This window comes from Natrix helvetica, assembly GCF_964273705.1.
Source record: "Natrix helvetica genome assembly, chromosome: 7".
NCBI lineage: Eukaryota > Metazoa > Chordata > Lepidosauria > Squamata > Natricidae > Natrix > Natrix helvetica.
The window spans coordinates 15,440,020-15,459,041 of NC_138558.1; the positions used below are offsets into that span (position 1 = coordinate 15,440,020).

Consider the following 19,022-nt stretch of genomic DNA (forward strand, 5'->3'; position numbering starts at 1 on the left):
AGCACTTTGCAGGCCTCCCAAGCCCTCTGCACGTCCATCTTTGCGAAGGGGGCAGGGGTTTGGGAGGCCAAAAATGCTGTATTCAGTGAATAAGACACACCCTCCTTTTGGAGGGAAAAACGTCCATCTTATACTCTGAAAAATACGGTAATTTTACTCTGAACCCACTAATGTCTTCATTCTGGTTCTAACCCCTCTAGAATGCTGCTCCCAGCTCACCATTCAAAGACCAAGTGCATCAGATCTCAGCTGGAAAAGGTCCAAAATAAACAGGAATAAATTAATTAGAAATATGAAATAAATGCAGTGATATTTACACTGAGAAATGTGGAAATCGGGCACAATAAAAGAGATTAGGGCTGGTCCATTAACAGCACTTGTTATAAGAAAGCTGCTGATAGTGTACACAACTGGAAATACATTTCATTGAATTTAACAAATTATTATTAGGCAAATATACTTGGGATTGACCTACAGCAGGGGTGTCCAAACTTGGCAACTTTAAGACTTGTGGACTTCAACTCCCAGAATTCCCCAGCCAGGCTGGGGAATTCTGGGAGTTGAAGTTCACAAGTCTTAAAGTTGCCAAGTTTGGACACCCCTGACCTACAGCATCACGAAACTTTACAAAACAACTTATCTGCCACCCATATAGGCTCCAAAGAATTACAGTCAAAATCCCACTGGTGACAAAAGACAAGAAAAAGGTAGTTTACATATTTAAGCTTCATTTGGCATTAACCCCACAACATGGGAAAGCTTAGATTTCAATTGGCTTTGTTCTTTTTAATAACTAACTCTTCATTTGGGAATACCCAGCCAACATTCTGTTAACAGCAGTGCAGTGCAGTGATTTTTTTCTTTCTCTTTCTGCATACCAGTTTGTTTCCAAGTGACTTATCTGCTCTAGAGACCTTCAGAAGTTTAGAATGAGGGGGCACTTCTAAAAACTGGGATGATCAGCTGGAATCACTGAAGCAAATCCAAGCTTGATTTCATCCGGATCCGGACAAACATACCACACTTTAATCAAGTTTGCTCACCAGGAAAATTAGATCGCTCTCCAAAGTTGCAACAAGGGAATTCTCTAGCAGGCACATAAGAGAAACGTAATACTGTCAAAACCAAGGAGAACTTTCTCAACCAGTTGCTTTTTGGAGAAGCTGACTGTGATTTATGGGAGTTGGAAGTCCAGTAACTTTGGAGGATATCAGGTTGGGAAGACTGCCAAAATTATATGACTCATTATGTAAATTTAAACACAAAGAGCAAAACAAAATAGTTGAAACGAGCATTCCAAGAGACCTGCCTCATTGTTTCTAAAAGCAACCAAGAAATACATGACAGAGAGGCAGAAATTGGTGAAAAGCATTTGAATTTTTGGAGTGTTTCCATTTATTGGTCAGTCGTACTGTTACAAAAAAAAAGTTTGAGTGAACAATTATCTCCAAAATTTGCCCCTTGCTTCATTTCACTTTATCAGCAATACTTGTCCAACATGCAAAGCAGGGGTGAAATGCTACTGGAACTGGTAGTAAAAAAATGCTACTGGTTTGGGCGAACTGTTATTTTCAATGATCATCTGTGACACGTGATTTATATTAACTACAAAGCAGGATTTCCTGCTTTCTAGCTAATCTAAATCGCGTGACACAGCGGAGTCCTCACCTCGTTGTTCTACTTACCTTTTCAGTAGCAGGCTCCGCCCACCCGCCCGGACGTTATCATATTTGTTTTTGACGCTCTGCACATGTGCAGAAGGTCCTGCGCATGCACAGAGGTGGCGCTTGCGAGCGGAGCACACGCTCACATTTACGAACCAGTAGCGAAGGTAAATGATTTCACCCCTGATGCAAAGGTGCCTAGTGAGAATGTAACGGAGAATGTAACGGTGCCCCCTGGTTTAATCAATTCAATTCAAAGAGATTAGGGATTCTGTCTGCAAAATTGAGCTTGCACCGAAGTTCTCACCTTGTAGATTCTACAGGCGTGTTATGTGTTGCTCAAAAGAATCTGAGGATCTCCATAAATCAGTAATGGCTATCAGTCTGGATAAGGCCATACAACCATTTATAAAGCTCTAAGGTTCCATCGATCCATGGTCAAGGGATATATATGTTTGAAATGGAGAGGACTGGGCCAATGCCAAACTTTCTCAAGAGCAACTGTCTTGTCAAAAATCAAACCAAGGTTGCAGCATATAACATATTCCATAAAAACATCCAAGGGTTTGGAGGTCTCATCTGCCCAGTAAAAGTCAGTGTCCACAACTTTACCTTCAAAAAAACATTGGATAAAAAGGTGATTCGTGGCATATTAACACTGATAGTGAGTTCAGGTACCCCAATTAATCCCCAGACTTATGAAGAAATGCTCTGTGGGTAGATGAGTAAAAAAAGATGGATATTTTCAGTCTAGATTGGCCATGAATCTCTGGAGGAAACCAAAAATTGTATTCCATAAGAACTTCATATCAATTGTCAAGCATGGTGGTGGTTGTCTTGTGCTTTGTTGTGTGGTTTCAGGACTTTAAAGTCTTGCCGTAAGGGAAGAAAGCATGGTTTCCATCTCTAGGAGAGAATATCAGTCCATTTATCATCGGGTGAAGCTGACAGACTCGTGGATTATGCAGGAAGACAGTGGTCCCAAACAGATGAGAATCTAGAAGAGAAATAAACAAAGAACAAATTCAGGGCTTTGAAAAGAACAAGACAAAGCCAGACCCAACCTCATAGAAAAGTGACAAGAATGAAAAGAAGCCATTTATATCAGAAATCCATCACATGTTTGCTATGGTGGAATAGACTCCCATAATTCTTATGCAGCAATTTGATAAGATTGCCACAAACATTGTGTTGCAATTACTGCTGTAAAAGGTGGCACAATACTTGACCTTAAGTCAAGAATTAGTTTTTCATGTTGGCATATTCATGCTGGGAATGACAGCAGCTCAGTAGACCCCCACAGGAATATTTGATAATCTTCTGAATTTTTGCAGTAAAGGACTGCAAATTTTCATAAAATTAATGGCGGCTGTATTTTTTTAAGGTTTAAGGTTCATCCTTCCACATTAGTCGCAAGTTTTTCCACTAACTGCTAAAAATACCTCAGCAAGTGGCACCATCTCATTGACCTCATCTGAGCCGAGACGTTAAGTGGGACTAGACTTGTAGTGCTTGAGTAGAAGACGAACGAAAGTTCTAGTAGACTGGAAAATTTATTTACACACACACACACACACACACACACACACACAGTCACACATGTAAGAAACAGACATTGCAATCTCTGGAACTTAAAATATATTGCTCATTTAGCTTTTGTTAGCCATTGCTAACATCATCAAAGTGCAAAAACCATTGAAAAGACATCTGCCTTTATACATTATTAATCAATTTGGCCATTGCGTGCCTGATAGGCCCATCTACCCACTTTTTAAGTTCTGGAGATTGCAATGTCTGTTCTTGTTTTATAACTACACCTGGATAATTCGCAATAGATAGATAGATAGATGGATATAGTTATATAGAATATATCTCTCTATATCTATCCATATAGTATAGATATATATTGATATCTATCTATCATCTATCTATCTATCATCTATCTATCTATCTATCTATCTATCTATCTATCATCTATCTATCTATCATCTATCTATCTATCTATCTATCTATCTATCTATCTATCTATCATCTATCTATCTATCATCTATCTCTATCTATCTATCATCTATCTATCTATCTATCTATCTATCTATCTATCTATCTATCTATCTATCTATCTATCTATCATCTATCTATCTATCTATCTATCTATCTATCTATCATCTATCTATCTATCATCTATCTATCTATCTATCATCTATCTATCTATCATCTATCTATCTATCTATCATCTATCTATCTATCTATCTATCATCTATCTATCATCTATCTATCTATCTATCTATCTATCTATCATCTATCTATCTATCATCTATCTATCTATCATCTATCTATCTATCATCTATCTATCTATCATCTATCTATCTATCTATCTATCTATCTATCTATCATCTATCTATCTATCTATCATCTATCTATCTATCTATCTATCTATCATCTATCTATCTACCTATTATCTATCTATCTATCTATCATCTATCTATCTATCTATCTATCTATCTATCATCTATCTATCTATCTATTATCTATCATCTATCTATCTATCTATCTATCTATCTATCTATCTATCATCTATCTATCTATCATCTATCTATCTATCTATCTATCATCTATCTATCTATCTATCATCTATCTATCTATCATCTATCTATCTATCTATCTATCTATCTATCTATCATCTATCTATCTATCTATCTATCTATCTATCTATCATCTATCTATCTATCTATCTATCTATCTATCTATCTATCTATCATCTATCTATCTATCTATCATCTATCTATCATCTATCTATCTATCTATCTATCTATCTATCTATCATCTATCTATCTATCTATCTATCTATCTATCTATCTATCTATCTATCTATCTATCTATCATCTATCTATCTATCTATCATCTATCTATCGCTGCAGGCCCGCCCTGGAAATAGTGGTGCCTCTGCCAGCAAAAATAGAGCTTGGGGAGGCTATATGCGATTTCCCCATCTCTGTTTTCGGTGGCAGAGGGTTGCAGGAGGCTGTCATGGCCAAAAACAGAACCCAGGTGGGCCACGTGCGACCTCCCCGAGCTCCGTTTTGACTAGCAAAGGGCTGCAGGAGGCTGTTGCGGCCAAAAGCGGAGCCTCGATGAGTGATGTGGAGTTGGCCATGCCCCTCCTAGCCACACACCCCGCCCCCCTGAAGTCAAACACAACCCTGATGAGGCCCTCAATGAAATCAAGTTTGACACCCGGATCTAATCCATTCTAACTTAATAACAAGAAAACTGCCCAGCTACACAAGCCCATGAAGTCATCTGAAGCTGAGCTCCAATGGACGAGGTTAAAGTTACCAAAAGCCACACTGAAAAAATGAGGGTACCCTAGGGATTTTTTTTTTATGATTTGTGAACCCAGCCTTAACCACGGCTAAAAGAAACCACGGCTTCAGCATGACACGGAGAGGAACGGGTTAACCTCATTCCACTGACTTCAAACTAAATTCCACCCACTGTAAATTCCACATTAAAAAACAACAACCCACCCCGCTTTAAATTAAAAGACAACGGAAGAGCAATACCTACCGATAGACCCATGCTGCTAAGCTATATGCAGTTAATTAATTAGCATGCTGAATCAGTACACTTTTCCTTGGTTGGAGTTTGATTAGCTTTCCATTTGGCTGCTTCCTGGTTAAGGAGGGTTAAAGGGGGAGAAAAATCCCCAACTCTTTACCACTCCCATCCTTCACGTACACACACACACACACACACACACACAAAGTCCCAAGAGGTAAAAGTAGAACAAGATGACGGTAAACATCCAAAGGTCATCTAGAGGCTGTTACCTGGAAGGTTTTTTTGCACAGCCTAAGGGAGAAAAAAAAAGGCACACCTGTTTCATTCGTAGATGGTGGAAAAATGCAATCAGACGCAGCAACCCCTTTCTTATCGTCACCTCCTCCTCCTCCCTCAAAAAAAAAAAAAAAAGGCAGATGGAGAGTCTTTTTAATCTGCTGGAGACCAACCCTAATAACTGCTATGGCTGAATATTGCATTTTTTTTTTCCTGGCTGATCAGCACAAACCAGAATGGCATTGAAACTACTGTGCATTTTTTCCTTGAGCTCCAAAGGCATCAAATCTATTCGTAATCACCTGCGGCACAATTGTACACATATCTATAGGGTTTACTTCCCTAGCAAAAAAAACATATTTAGGCTAACCACCCTGGGGTGTGCGTATGTCTGGTGACAGTTTAATTTCTTGTTCAGAGAAGGAGGGGGAAGGGGCTTTCCAAGTGACCTTGACTTTGAGCACCAAGGTCATAAGCAGATTGTAACATTGGGTGATAATCTGGAATTCAGGGCACCTGCCTTCACCTGATGCAAACCTACCCAGCAACTGATCTCCTGGCAAGCGAACTAAAGGGTGTCAACCTAAATAAACAAATTGGGGTGTTCCCCACCCATGTTGTTTCCCTTTGGAAGTCCTTCAAAGCTGGTGCATCAAAAGAGATGCCCTCAACGTTATATAATTGAGAAAGGCTGGAATATAATGTTCAGTCCTCTGATCATGGGAAGGGAGGTACCAGACTTGGAAAATTGCCTACCACCCAAGGTGGGAAGGTAGGAAAGATCACCTGCAACAGACACACCCAAGATTATCTCCCTGTCCTACGCCCTCCGTCCAGATCAACTGGATCTCCCATCTCCCATTCTTTTCAGCCAGCTGGCGCAGGTTGGGAAGCATGGGACTCCCAGATCAACTGGATCTCCCATCTCCCATTCTTTTCAGCCAGCCGGCGCAGGTTGGGAAGCATGGGACTCCAAGTCCAGGAGACCCAGGAGGCTGAAGGTCCCCAAGTTCACGCCTCTCTTCTCTAAAGGTGGCTTCTCCTTCAGAAGTTGCAGCTTCTCCCAAAGTCTTGCTGGCTTGAGCGGGGAAGAGAAAGAAGGAGAGAAAGAAAGAGAGAGAGAGAGGGCGGAAGAAAAAGAAGAGCCACGAACCTGTCCATCCACCCTCCGCTGACTCAGAGCTCAGCAAGGTGAAGCCTTTTTTATTTAATCCTCCGCGTCAATCCCTTCTCGGAAAGCCCCGATCTTCAAGGCGGCTGCTTCGCCTCCTCGCTCCCGCCCCAGCCGAGAGAGCCGCGCTGCAATGCGCTCGCCAAGAGGCGGCACGACACCCGCCGACACAGAACGCGCAGCCCAAGCAGACGCGCACTCGCACAACCCGCCCGGGCGCCTGACTCGCAAGCGCCTCCCCCTTTCGTCCCTCCCCCGGCTTCTTCGCCTCTTCCCGTCTCCTCGCCCACAAACAGCGCCGGCTGCCTTCAGCTGCCTGTCGCCGGTGGCTGCGCTGCGTCTTTTGACTTCTTGGGGCTCGAACGGAGACGGGGCGGCAAACATGAGCGCCGGGAAAAGGCTGCCTTCTCCCGCCTGGGCTCAGCCTCGGCTCGGCTCCGCCGGGCGCTCGGTGGATTAAAACTGCTCCCGGGAGCGGCTGCCTCTACCGCTGCTGCTGCTGCTGCTACTACTACTCCTACTCCTACTCCTGCTGCCGCCGCCGCTGCTGCTACCAACTCTGGACCAAGGGTGGGTTCCCTCCTCTTATTGATTGATTGATTTATCTCATATTTAGTTTGTCCACTCTATGCACAAGGTAAGAGGAATGAGAATCCACGCGAATAAGACACGCAGGGAATGGGTTACAAATAAGGGGGGTGGGGGGCGTAGGACAGGGACGGTGGGCAGGCTGGTGCAACATGATGCACGCCTACTTTTAATTTCATAGTTCATCATCTTCCCCTGGCAGCCGAGGACCTTCAAAGGGGACGAACCCGACCAGCTTCGGGGAAGGAGTTTTGGGAGAGACCGGGAAGGGGGACGGGACCGGGAGGAGTCCCCGAGGCCACTTCAACCCATCCTCCCCGGCGCCCTCCCAGACGACCCCTCCGAGCTCTGGCTTGGAGGAGCTTCCCCGAGGCAACGAAGCGGGTGGGCTCAGCCAAGGAAGACCGTCAATCTTCGGGCACCCCCGTGTCAACTCGTGGGCGGGGGGAAAAGAGCCGGGGGCGCATTCAGACGTGCGTGGAAAGGGAAGACTTTCAGGGACGCGTGTCAGGGAAGAGGGAGCGAAACTGAGCTGCGCAGTTTAAAGGAGACTTCCTATTTTGGGGTGGGGAGGGTTGCTTTCAGCCGGGGAAGGCGCCGGGTTCAAAATGCAGGCGGTGGGCGGGTGGGCGGATCGCGAGGAGGAGAAGGGAGAGAAAGAGAGAGAGAGAGAGAAAAGTGCCCGGCTAGAGGAGGAAACGGCTGGACCGGGAAGTGGCGCAAAGGCTGGCTGGCTGGCTTGAGGAGGCGGCTTCGGGTCCTGCAGGTAGATCCGGGGGTTGGGCAAGGCGGCCAGCCGCAGCTGATTGGGAGGAAAAGAGGCCGGACGAAGGAGGGAAGCCGGAGCCGGTACGTGGGTTACACCGAGTGGTGGCGAAAGAAGCAGCGGGGCTCGCAGGGGGAAAAAGAGCCGCAGTGCCTCGGTCTTGTGAGCCAAGCGGGGTCCCCCCCCCCGAGCTTTAATCCCCGCGGTTTGGCTGGAGCAAGGCAGCAGCCACGGCTGGATTAGGGCGAGGACGCCTCGCTTTGTGGCGGGGCTATTTTGGAAAAGGGAGGGGGGAAGTGTCAGTGTACGTGTGCACGGGGGGCGACTCGAGAGCCGTGTCGGGTTTGGAAGCTCCCCCGTGCCAAGCAGGGTCTCCCGCTCTCTCTTTCCCCTCCTTTCCGCCTCCCTCTCCCTCCGCCCCGGTTCTGCAGCCCTTGGCAGCTGGGAGAGGCTGGAAGCCATGTGGATCTTACGCCGGCGGTGCCACATGGCATCTCCTTACCCCTTACTCGCTGGCACTTTCTTCCCCTGCCATTGGGGCTGCAAGCCACGGTCCAAAATTCCTGCTTTAGACCCAACTGTTAAAAAAAAAACGATTCCTCTTTGGTGCAATAGGAATGGTTAGAGAGAGAGAGCGAGTGAGTGAGAGTGAGAAAGAGAGAGACAGAGGGAGGGGGAGAGAGGGAGGGAGAGAGGGAGGGAGAGAGAGAGAGAGAGAGACAGAGGGAGAGAGAGAGGGAGGGAAGGAGAGACACACAGAGACAGAGAGAGACAGGGAGGGAGGGAGAGACAGAGAGAGAGAGGAAGGGAGAGAGAGTGCTATGCATGATTCCTTGTGATTGTGTGCACAATGTGGACCAGGAGACAAAGGTCAACTAAGAGTTGTATTCTCAAGGCACTATGGGTCCAAATAAAAGAAGGACCAGCCAGCTCAAGAAACAACCAGGCTTGTACTCACTGACCTACAACTGCTTTGCACGGGCTATTCTCCCAGCAGTGGAAACCCTGAGCTTTGACCCTGGGCCATGTTACAAAAGAAGGACCAATGTCCCTAAGGTTTCCTTGTTTCTCTCCCCCCCAGCCCCGCCCCCTTTAGGGATAGATGTCTTAAATCAATTCATTCATTTTTACAATGAGGTGGACTCCGGCTTCTGGATTGGTATGAAGAAACGGAATTCCTGGGAAGTGTTTTGAATTGGGAGATTGTGTCGGCGGGTGATGACGCCTGCGTTCCTGGATGGTTCCTTTTGGCACACTGACTGATGATGCTTACCTATGCCTTTTCCTTTCTGTCTGTGTCATTGAAAAAACTGAACATGGTAGTAAGATGGGATAATTGTACATTGAATAGCAAGATCAGGGCAGATGGAATGTGTGTGTGAGAGAGTAAGGGGAGGCATAGGAAGATCTAATGGCTTCTTGCAGTCTGCTGTTTTCATCACAATGTCTCTTTTTGGTGATTTTTCGGTCCTCCCCCCCCCCCCCCCCTGCAACATAAGGAGAGACACCTTGCCAAATAGTTAAAAGGATTCTTTTCAATGCCTCTAAGCAGAGTGAAATTCCAGTGAACATTTCTTTTCTTTTTCTCAATGGAACAGATTTCAACTGTGATGAAACCTCAGTTGATAGGGAAGCCTGGAAATTTGAGAGGTCTCATTTATCAAATCCTCTGTCGCTGCATTAACTTTCCTGCTTGGTATGCAGTAACTGTTGCCACCTCCGGCCCCAGAGTTAATCAGGCCCATGGGCACGTGGGTTTTGGGAGGTTAGGAAGCTTCATGGAGTAAATGGAAGGTGCCACATTGCATCTCCTTGCCCTACTTGCAGTGACTTTCTTCTCCTGCCATTCGCGCTGCAAGCCACTGTCCAAAATTCCTGCTTAGACCCATTAGTTAAAGATTCCTCTCTGGTGCAATAGGGATGGTTGGGGGCATTCCTTGTAACTATTGGGGTGGATCATTTTCAATGCCTCTAAGCCAGTGATGGCGAACCTTTTTTGGCTAGTGTGCCACAAGTGGGGGGAGCGCAGGGGGGTCGAGTGTGGGCGTGCCGCACCCATAATGCAACGCGTGACCACCCCAGTGGGCATGCACGCAAAACGTGTGACCCCCGCATTTTTACATGGTTTTTTTTCCCCTCCCCAGGCTCCAGGGGCTTTATAGGAGCCTGGGGAGGGCAAAAAGAGCCTCCCCCTACCCCCCGGAGGCCCTCCGGAGGCTTCAGGGACTGTCCAGAGGCTTCCCTGAAGCCTTCGGAGCGCTTAAAACCACCCTACGAGCAAACTGGAGACTTCCGGGTTGCTTGGAGGGTCGTTTTAAGTACTCTGAAGGCATCAGGAAAGCCTCGGACGGTCCCTGAAGCCTTCGGAACGCTTAAAATCACCCTCCGACTTCCGGGTTGCTCGGAAGGTCGTTTTAAGTACTCCGAAGGCATCAGGGAAGCCTCGGACGGTCCCTGAAGCCTTCGGAACGCTTAAAACGACCCTCCGAGCAACCCGGAAGTCACTTTTCGCCCTCCCCAGGCTCCTATAAAGCCTCTGGAGCCTGGGGAAGGTGAAAAATAGCTTTTAAAAAGGTGAACTCAGCTGGCCAGTGCGCACATGCACGCTGGCCAGCTGACAGGGCAGCACCTCACGTGCCCTGAGAAATGGCTCCACGTGCCACTTGTGGCACGCGTGCCACAGGTTCGCCATCATGGCTCTAAGCAGAGCAAAGGGTGGCTCAGTGGCTAAAACACTGAGCTTGTCAATCAGAAAGGTCGGCAGTTCGGTGGTTCGAATCCCTAGCGCTGCGTAACGGAGTGAGCTCTCGTTTCTTGTCCCAGCTTCTGCCGACCTAGCAGTTGGAAAACATGTAAAAATGCAAGTAGAAAAATAGTGACCACCTTTGGTGGGAAGGTAACAGCGTTCGGTGCCCCTTCAGCGTTGAATCATGCCAGCCACATGAGCACAGAGACATCTTCAGACAGCGCTGGATCTTCGGCTTTGAAACGGAGATGAGCACCACCCCCTAGAGTAGCGATGGCGAACCTTTTTTGGCTCGCGTGCCACAAGTGGGCAGAGCGCAGCGGGGTCAGGTGCGGGCGTGCCGCACCCATAATGCAATGTGGACCCACCCAGTGTGCACGTGCGCACTACAGGCGCGACCCTCCCCATTTTTACATGCTTTTTTCGCCCTCCCCAGGCTCCAGATGCTTTATAGGAGCCTGGGGGGGGCGAAAAGAGCCTCCCCCGCCCCCCCAGAGGCCCTCCGGAGGCTTCAGGGACCGTCTGGAGGCTTCCCTGAAGCCTTCAGAATGCTTAAAACGACCCTCCGAGCAAACCGGAAGTCACTTCCGGTTTGCTCGGACGGTCGTTTTAAGCGTTTTGAAGGCTTCAGGGACCGTCCGGAGCTTCCCTGACGCCTTTGGAGTGCTCAAAACGACCCTCCGAGCAAACTGTTTTAAGCTCCCCGAAGGCTTCAGGGACCGTCCGGAGCTTCCCTGACGCCTTCGGAGTGCTCAAAACGACCCTCCAAGTCACTTCCGGTTTGCTCAGAGTGTCATTTTAAGCATTCCGAAGGCTTCAGGGAAGCCTCCGGATGGTCCCTGAAACCTCCGGAGGGTCTCCTGGGGGCGGGGGAGGCTCCTTTCGCCCTCCCCAGGGTCCTATAAAGCCTCTGGAGCCTGGGGAGGGGGAAAATGGGTTTAAAAAAGGGTGTGCCCTGACAAATGGCTCCACGTGCCACCTGTGGCAAGCGTGCCATAGGTTCGCCATCACTGCCCTAGAGTCTGGAACGACTACCGTGTTTCTCCGAAAATAAGACAGGGTCTCATTTTCTTTTGACCCCCAAAATAAGCACTTGGCCTTATTTTCAGGGAGGTCTTATTATTTTTGAGATGCAGGAGGTGGCGAGTGTGGTCACCCCATGGCTGCTGCTGTGTTGCAATATTTTTGGGGAGGTCTTATTTTCAGGGAAACAGGGTAGCACATATGTGTTAGGGGAACCTTTACCTTTAAGCAGAGTAAAATTCCAGTGAACATTTCTTTTTTTTCCAATGGAACAGATTTTAACTGTGACAGAACCTCAGAGATAGAGAAGCTTGGAAATTTGAGAGGACCAATTTATCAAATCCTCTGTCGCTGCATTAACTTTCCTGCTCAGTATGCAGTAACTGTTGCCACCTCGGGGGCCCAGAGTGAATCAGGCCATGTGCCGGTGGGTTTCGAGAGGTTAGAAAGCTTCATGGAATAAACGGAAAGCAAGGAACAGAAAAGAACATGCTTTGCATATAGAAATGCTCAGGTTCAATTTCTGGCGTTGCCCATTATCAGGGACCAAATGAATACGAAACCTTCTCTGGGGTTGCTAGAGATAGGGAGAGATAGATTAGTTAGGGGGCTGTTCTCTGTATTCACAGTGGGGTAAAGGCAGCAAGGTGGTAATAGGTCTGCCAACTCTGCGGGAGATGAATAAGGAAAGAGCGCCTCCAGGAAATCAGACAAGTTTCAAGGTGCCTAGTGTCATGTGCATCACAAGGGCAAGGAACAGGTGAAGGACTTGGTGCTTACTAATGACTTTCATTCATGAAATGTTCGCCCACTGGAGTTTCTGCTGCAATTACTATGCTTCCCCTTTCAGCCTGACAGCGTGTAGTAATCACACATGTTTTTTGCTGACTTTTTTCTTTTTGTCATTTTCACAGCCGATGTAAGCCCAAAACAATTAGAACAGCCCTCTTTCCTTGAGAGGGAATTCAAAGGTAGTCTTGTTTGAACCCTCTCCTTTCTTTTTTTTGGGGGGGGGGGGTGAGGGGTGAGGTTGTGCTTGAAGTCTTAAAATCCTCAAGAGAGATGGGATGAAGAAAGGAAGAGTTGATTGCAGCCGGGAAAGGAGAAGACAGGTGTAGGAAAGGTTTTACTAGCACTTTACATCTCGCTTAAGTTTAGAAAGGGGATAAAAAGAAAACACGTTCTAAACACCAGCTCTGGGCATATATGAAAGTGAATTATTGATGACCTGGGAACGCTTAGCTGGCAGATAACTGCATGCTAACTTTTCTGGAGGCATTGTGTATTGCAGTTCCTCGCAATATATGAAGTTGTATTTCGGAACTACAAGTGCAGTTTAAAAGTTCAGGAGAATGAGGCTAAGCAATGAATCGCAACAGCAATTCAATCATTTTTCTTTTCCGTTGGAGAACATCTGTGGTTTGAATTGTTCCTGAATTTGGGGAAAATACAATCTAAAAAGCTTTGCATGAGCATTTATCATGTTTTGGCAAACAAACAAAAAAGAATGTCTGCTGTGAAATACTTTTTGTTTTAGCCTCAAGTTTATCAACATGCCTTGGCATAGGATTACAGGAAGAACAAAGCTGTCATACTAATGCAGCAGCTCAAAAACGTATTTTCCCTGCAACAATTCCAGCATTGCATTTCTACTCATTAACCCCATCTCCAATAGTCTGTGACTAGGTAAATTGACTTTCTCTGTCAGCTATTACCATACTCTTCAGTTTGAAGCATTGATTTCATTTGGTGTATTGCTTTTAGTTGTATTTAAAATTCATTTGTGCAGTCTGGTCTGAACTGCAGTAACCTAATTCTTGCTTGGACCATAAGGAAGGCTGAGCGCCAAAGAATGGAGGCCTTTGAACTCTGGTGCTGGAGAAGACTCCTGCGAGTCCCTTGGACTGCAAGGCGATCAAACCGGTCAGTCCTAGAGGAGATCAACCCTGACTGCTCTTTAGAAGGCCAGATCCTGAAGATGAAACTCAAATACTGTGTTTCCCCGAAAATAAGACAGGGTCTTATTTCATTTTGACCCCCGAAATATACGCTTGGCCTTGTTTTTACAGAGGTCTTATTAGTTTTGAGGTGCAGGAGGCAGCAAGCGTGGTTACCTCATGGCTGCTCTGTGTTGCAATATTTTTGGAGAGGGCTTATTTTACCACATGCGCTCAAAAGCCCGATTGGGCTTATTATCCGAGGAGGTCTTATTTTCAGGGAAACAGGGTACTTTGGCCACCTAATAAGAAGGAAGGATTCACTGGAGAAGAGCCTAATGCTGGGAAAGATTGAGGGCAAAAGAAGAAGGGGACGACAGACAATGAGGTGGAGTTACTGAAGCAGTAGGTTTGAGCTTAAATGGACTCCAGAGGATGGTAGAGGACAGGAAGGCCTGGAGAAACATTGTTCATGGGGTCACGATCGATCGGACACGACTTTGCAACTAACAACAACCATTCTTGCTTGAGAAATACTGTCCCATATTTGAATTTCCTGGATAGTGTAGTTAGCCCCCTGGATGACCATGAATGCTGGGCCACTTGATTTCCTGTCCTTGATCCATTCTGAACCCTCTGTGAAAATGGTGGCATTGGCTCACAGCGCAATCCTCCTAATTTTCCCACTTTGCTCTCTCTGACTTTCTGCTGTCCTCGTCACTAATACCAAGCCTCTAATACCAGTTTTGTTTGTCAACTGTATCTCCACTCGCCTGTGCACCTGGGCTGCTAACCTTTCATTTCTTCCATCAGCAAAATATAAAAAACAATATATGCCTACGCTGTAGAGCTGTTGATGTGAATGACTACCGTAGGATGAAAGGGAGATTTTGCAACTGAGATTGTTAAACACCAAGGTGGAGAAGATAACACCTGTCTGAGATCTCAGCATAAACCCACAGAACTAGTTAATGCCCTGTTCACTGAAGAAAACTATTATTCTTGCTTGGTCCACAGATGAAAGGAGTTAAGGGACTAATTGTTCCACTTTCTTTTTTCTCGGCTTCTTCCCCTCTTTCCACCCCCTCTTCCTTTCCTGCTCCCCAGTGTTTAGTGTCTGTAATAGTGTGTGATATTTTCCTGGTTCAGTAGCAGGGAAGGCAAAGTCAGCCTCTCTTGTTTTGTGTGTCTTTTTTTTTTAACAGTTATTAAGTGTGACTGTTTTTGTGTGTTTTTTAAAAAAATTCAGTGCTGTAGGTCACTCAGAGTCACTTTCATGTGAGATGGACAGTTAAACAAATCTGATAAATAAAATAAAAATTGGAAGATTAAACATTGGAATCTGGGGAAGCCCTGAAGCAGGGGAAATCTGCAAGTTTGTGTGGTCTTTAGGCAATCAGCCTCCTTAAACTGAGGAAGGCCGAGAGTGCAAATTGCACAATCATATAGTATTTGGGATATACTTGCAGAGCATCTGGCTCCTGGTTGTTGCTGGCTGGATTTTTCTTTCTGATGCTACACAGTTGTGTAACATGTCTTCCAACTTGCCTCTTGGTAACCTGGCTGCATTTGCAGCTGTTTAATAAGGTCCAGGGGTCAGATTGACTGCTTTTGAGACGGCTTTGCCCAAATCCAGCACACATGATATTGGTCATTTTAGATAATTCCCAACTTATTGTTTAGTTCGGTTTGGACACAGATGTTTTCTTGGTTAGCACGATAGGTCATGTGACGACAAGGGAGACAACCTGTTGAATCATTTCCTGTGGTTGGGAATTGGTGACAGTCATTTTGTTAATTAACATGAGTGGCCGGTGAAATTCATGCTTTCTTCTTACCTGGCCATCTGGCTATCCATCTACCTGGCCTTCCATCTATCCATTGTCTGTCTGTCTGTCTGTCTGTCCGTCCGTCCGTCCGTCCGTCCGTCCATCCATCCATCCATCCATCCACCCACCTATCTGGCTATCCATCTATCTGACTCCCCATCTATCTGGCTATGTAAAATAGGCGTTAAATGCCTAACTAAAGCCACTTAAGTACCTGTATTTCTCTTGGCTGCCTCCTTTTGCAAACACAATTCCCATGTAGGTTTACTCCAGAGGATGTGCCACTTCAAAGGGATTTGAAACACACATACTCTGCAGCCAAGTGAAACCTTCCATTTACGGATTAATCCCCTCACAGCTCAGTGGCATTTATTCCTATGTACGCATGCGGCGAAGGCCACCTTGATATCAAGCAGGCCTTGCGTGGACTCCGCTGGGAAAGGTTTCTTGCCACCTATCGCCCACAAAGCTCTGGTCCCCTTGCTCTTGTCCAAGTTCAATTAGAGTAGAGATATTTCTATTGAACTCCCCATTAAACCAGGGGTGAAACCCAGCAGGTTCTGACAGGTTCTGGAGAACCGGGAGTGGAAATTTTGAGTAGTTCGGAGAACCGGCAAATGCCACCTCTGGCTGGCCCCAGAATGGGGAGGGGATGGGGCTTTTGCAGCATCCTTCCCCTGGAGTGGGGAGGGAATGGGGCTTTTGCAGTATCCTTCCCCTGCCCTCCCCACCAAGCCATGCCCACAGAATTGGTAGTAAATATTTTTGAATTTCACCACTGAATTAAACCAAATGAAATGATGAGATGTTAGTCTTCAGGCTCTGGTATAGTGGTTCTGCTTGTTACAAATGAAATTGTCCCTTTAAAGATGAGATTGCATTCTAGGAATGATCCTAGATATCCAGATGACAGTGGAAACAAGGAATACAGTAGGTTCACATGTTTACTTCAATGACTTGTGCTGTTGCCACTCCTAAACAGGCATCAACTACCATTAATCTGATTACATCTCATCTTGATTCTTGAGAGGTGTTTAACTTAAGGAGTTAACTATTTTTTTTAAAAAAATATTTTTTTAAATATACATCAGTTTCAATACATGAACAGTGTGGCATCTGGCTATCATTTCTTTGAATACAAGTAGTAGTGATGCTATTAATATTTGTTATTTAAGTACTTCCATAATTGTAATGTTGTTATACATATTTATGTTGAAATGTAGACCTTCGTTATTTAATTGTTCAACATTTTAGTCCCTCGTTCTAATAACAATAACAATTTCATCAAGACATATGTGGTGTCACCATCTTTCAACATCTAATCTTTATATCTAGCTGTTACTTTTAACATATTATAGAAAAATATGCATAATATTATTCCCCCTATTTCTTGTGTCTGCCTCTATTCTAGTTCTTAATGATGCCAGTCTTGTGTCACAAACATTTCCTCTATCCATCATCTCTTGCCCGTTTTAATATTTCAATTCTTATTCATTTTTTCACTTGCCTTAACTCTTAACTCGTGAGGAGTGCCTGAATGCTTCATTTAGTACAAGATGTGTTACCTTGCTTACTTATTGGTATATACCTTAGTTCTGGAGTGTAATATTGAATTGTTAAAAAACATCTTAGAATGTATGCTAGATAAGGGATCTCCAACCGTGGCAACTTTAAGCCTGGCGGACTTCAACTCCCAGAATTCCGCAGCCGGCTGGGGAAGTCCGCCAGGCTTAAAGTCGCCAAGGTTGGCGACCCCTGTGCTAGATCATTGCATTGATCTCATCAGATAAGCAGTCCTAGTGTTCTGACCTAGGCTTCCTGATATAGTGAAACACACACGGTTAAGTCCAAAAACCTTCCTTTTATTTCAAAGGCTGTGAGTTATATTCATTGACAGCCCGTAATGAGTCCCAAATAGTTGTAAAGAGTCCTACAGCAGGCTGCCAAAGTCCTTTGGGATAAGGCTGATAAGCACCCACCTTTATCTTCTTTGAAAAAGCTGCCGTGGACTTAATTGGCAATTAGCTTGGCAAGGCCACACGGAGCAAAGAGTCCAAACGTAGAAGATAAACTGACCAGCATGAACCACATTGCTTTCTGCTCCTCCTTTATGTCCTATGGGACGGACCAATCACCTCCAAAACTTACTCCCAAGTCGTCCCTTCTGTTTTAACTGTTCTTGCCTTCTGGCAGCTCTGCGCATGCGCGCACTGGGAACAGGGGGAGCCTGTTCCTCTGCCTCGCTGCTGTCCGACTCTGGAGATTCCAGAGGCAGCAAGTAACTCCCAGATGGCCCTGGCCCCCTCTCTGCCTCTGACACAGAGCCCTCATCCGAGCCTTCCCCAGACTCTAGAACTGGCCCATGCTCCTCCCCAACCTCCTTGCTATCCGACTCTGCTGCGAGCTCCACAGCCGCTGGCGGACCGCAACACCCATTTTAATACATGTTTCTCCAAATAGTAAGATCATCAGGAGATTCCCTAGTGATTATGACCATGCTTTTGGAAGTCTCAGGATATTCTCTTAAATTATTCCCAAGCTCTGGAAGACACATCTTGGGGATTTCTTATCATCCACACTTTTTTTGTGTTTTTAAGAAGTCAAGATCTTCTGTTTCACCCTGATGTAGTTTAATAGGCATTTTATTTTTAATCATTATAACTCTCTGTGGACAGTAAGAAGGGATATAAACGATCATCATAATAAATAGCTGATGGATGGGGGTTCAGAAACAATCACACTCTATACAGTATGGATGTAAGTGCTTTGTTTGTTTACATTATTTATGTTTTCCCTATCTTGCAAACCATCCCTGGGGAGTAAATAGCACGAAAAGTACACTCAGTGGAAGTAAAATTCAATTTGACCATTGAAAAACAATAGAAGCAGGTAACTCTCAGCTGCCCATTTGTACTCTGGAATCAAAACCAAGAGCAGGAGCTGCCCCCACCTCCCAAACAACAACAACAACAACAACAACAATGCCATAAGGGAGAAAGCTGCAGGACACAGTTCCCTTGGGCTTGCTGTCCCAGAAACACAGCTGGCTTACTGCTGGAAGCTTGAATAAAAGGCAAACCTTTTCTTGTGGTTAAGAGAAAGAAAAAGGGGAAATAAGCACAGAATCTCATCCATGCTGTCATTTAAAGCTAAAGTGGAAAATATTTGGTTGCTCTTTCCCTGAAAGTTTTGCTAGACCATTCTAGTTTGAATAGGGCCATCAATTGTTTGTCAGTGCTGGAACAACTGTACTAAATTGGCAGACTACTACTGGTAGATAAGTTTCTGGAGATTGAAAAAGAGGATAAGAGTTGGAAGGGACCTTGGAGGTCTTCTAGTCCGCCCCCTTGCTTAAGCAAGAAACCCTATACCTGTGATGGCGATCTATGGCACGTTTGCCAGAGATGGCACGCAGAGCCCTCTCCATGGGCACCCATGCCGTTGCCAGCTACTCTTCTGGT

General features: G+C 45.6%; 1 protein-coding gene and 1 long non-coding RNA gene across 5 annotated transcripts in view; one reads left to right on the forward strand and one right to left on the reverse strand.

Annotated features, from left to right (window-relative positions):
• Positions 1–456: 456 nt before the first annotated feature.
• Positions 457–6,839, reverse strand: LOC309395374. The gene is made up of 3 exons (XR_014175897.1): positions 6,655–6,839; positions 607–2,661; positions 457–471 (listed from the first exon to the last, which is right to left on the reverse strand). It is a non-coding gene; the product is annotated as an uncharacterized lncRNA (long non-coding RNA).
• Positions 6,840–6,956: 117 nt separating this feature from the next.
• The window catches only part of CCSER1 (coiled-coil serine rich protein 1), an 814,997-nt gene continuing 802,931 nt past the window's right edge, over positions 6,957–19,022 (forward strand). For 2 of the 4 annotated variants that reach the window (XM_081959555.1, XM_081959558.1), the window contains exon 1: positions 6,957–7,242. The gene's annotated coding sequence lies outside the window, so the exon portion shown is untranslated. Of the gene's footprint in view, positions 7,243–8,018; positions 8,110–12,713; positions 12,767–19,022 lie in introns of those variants that run through there. The other 2 variants (XM_081959556.1, XM_081959557.1) reach the window with 2 other exon arrangements.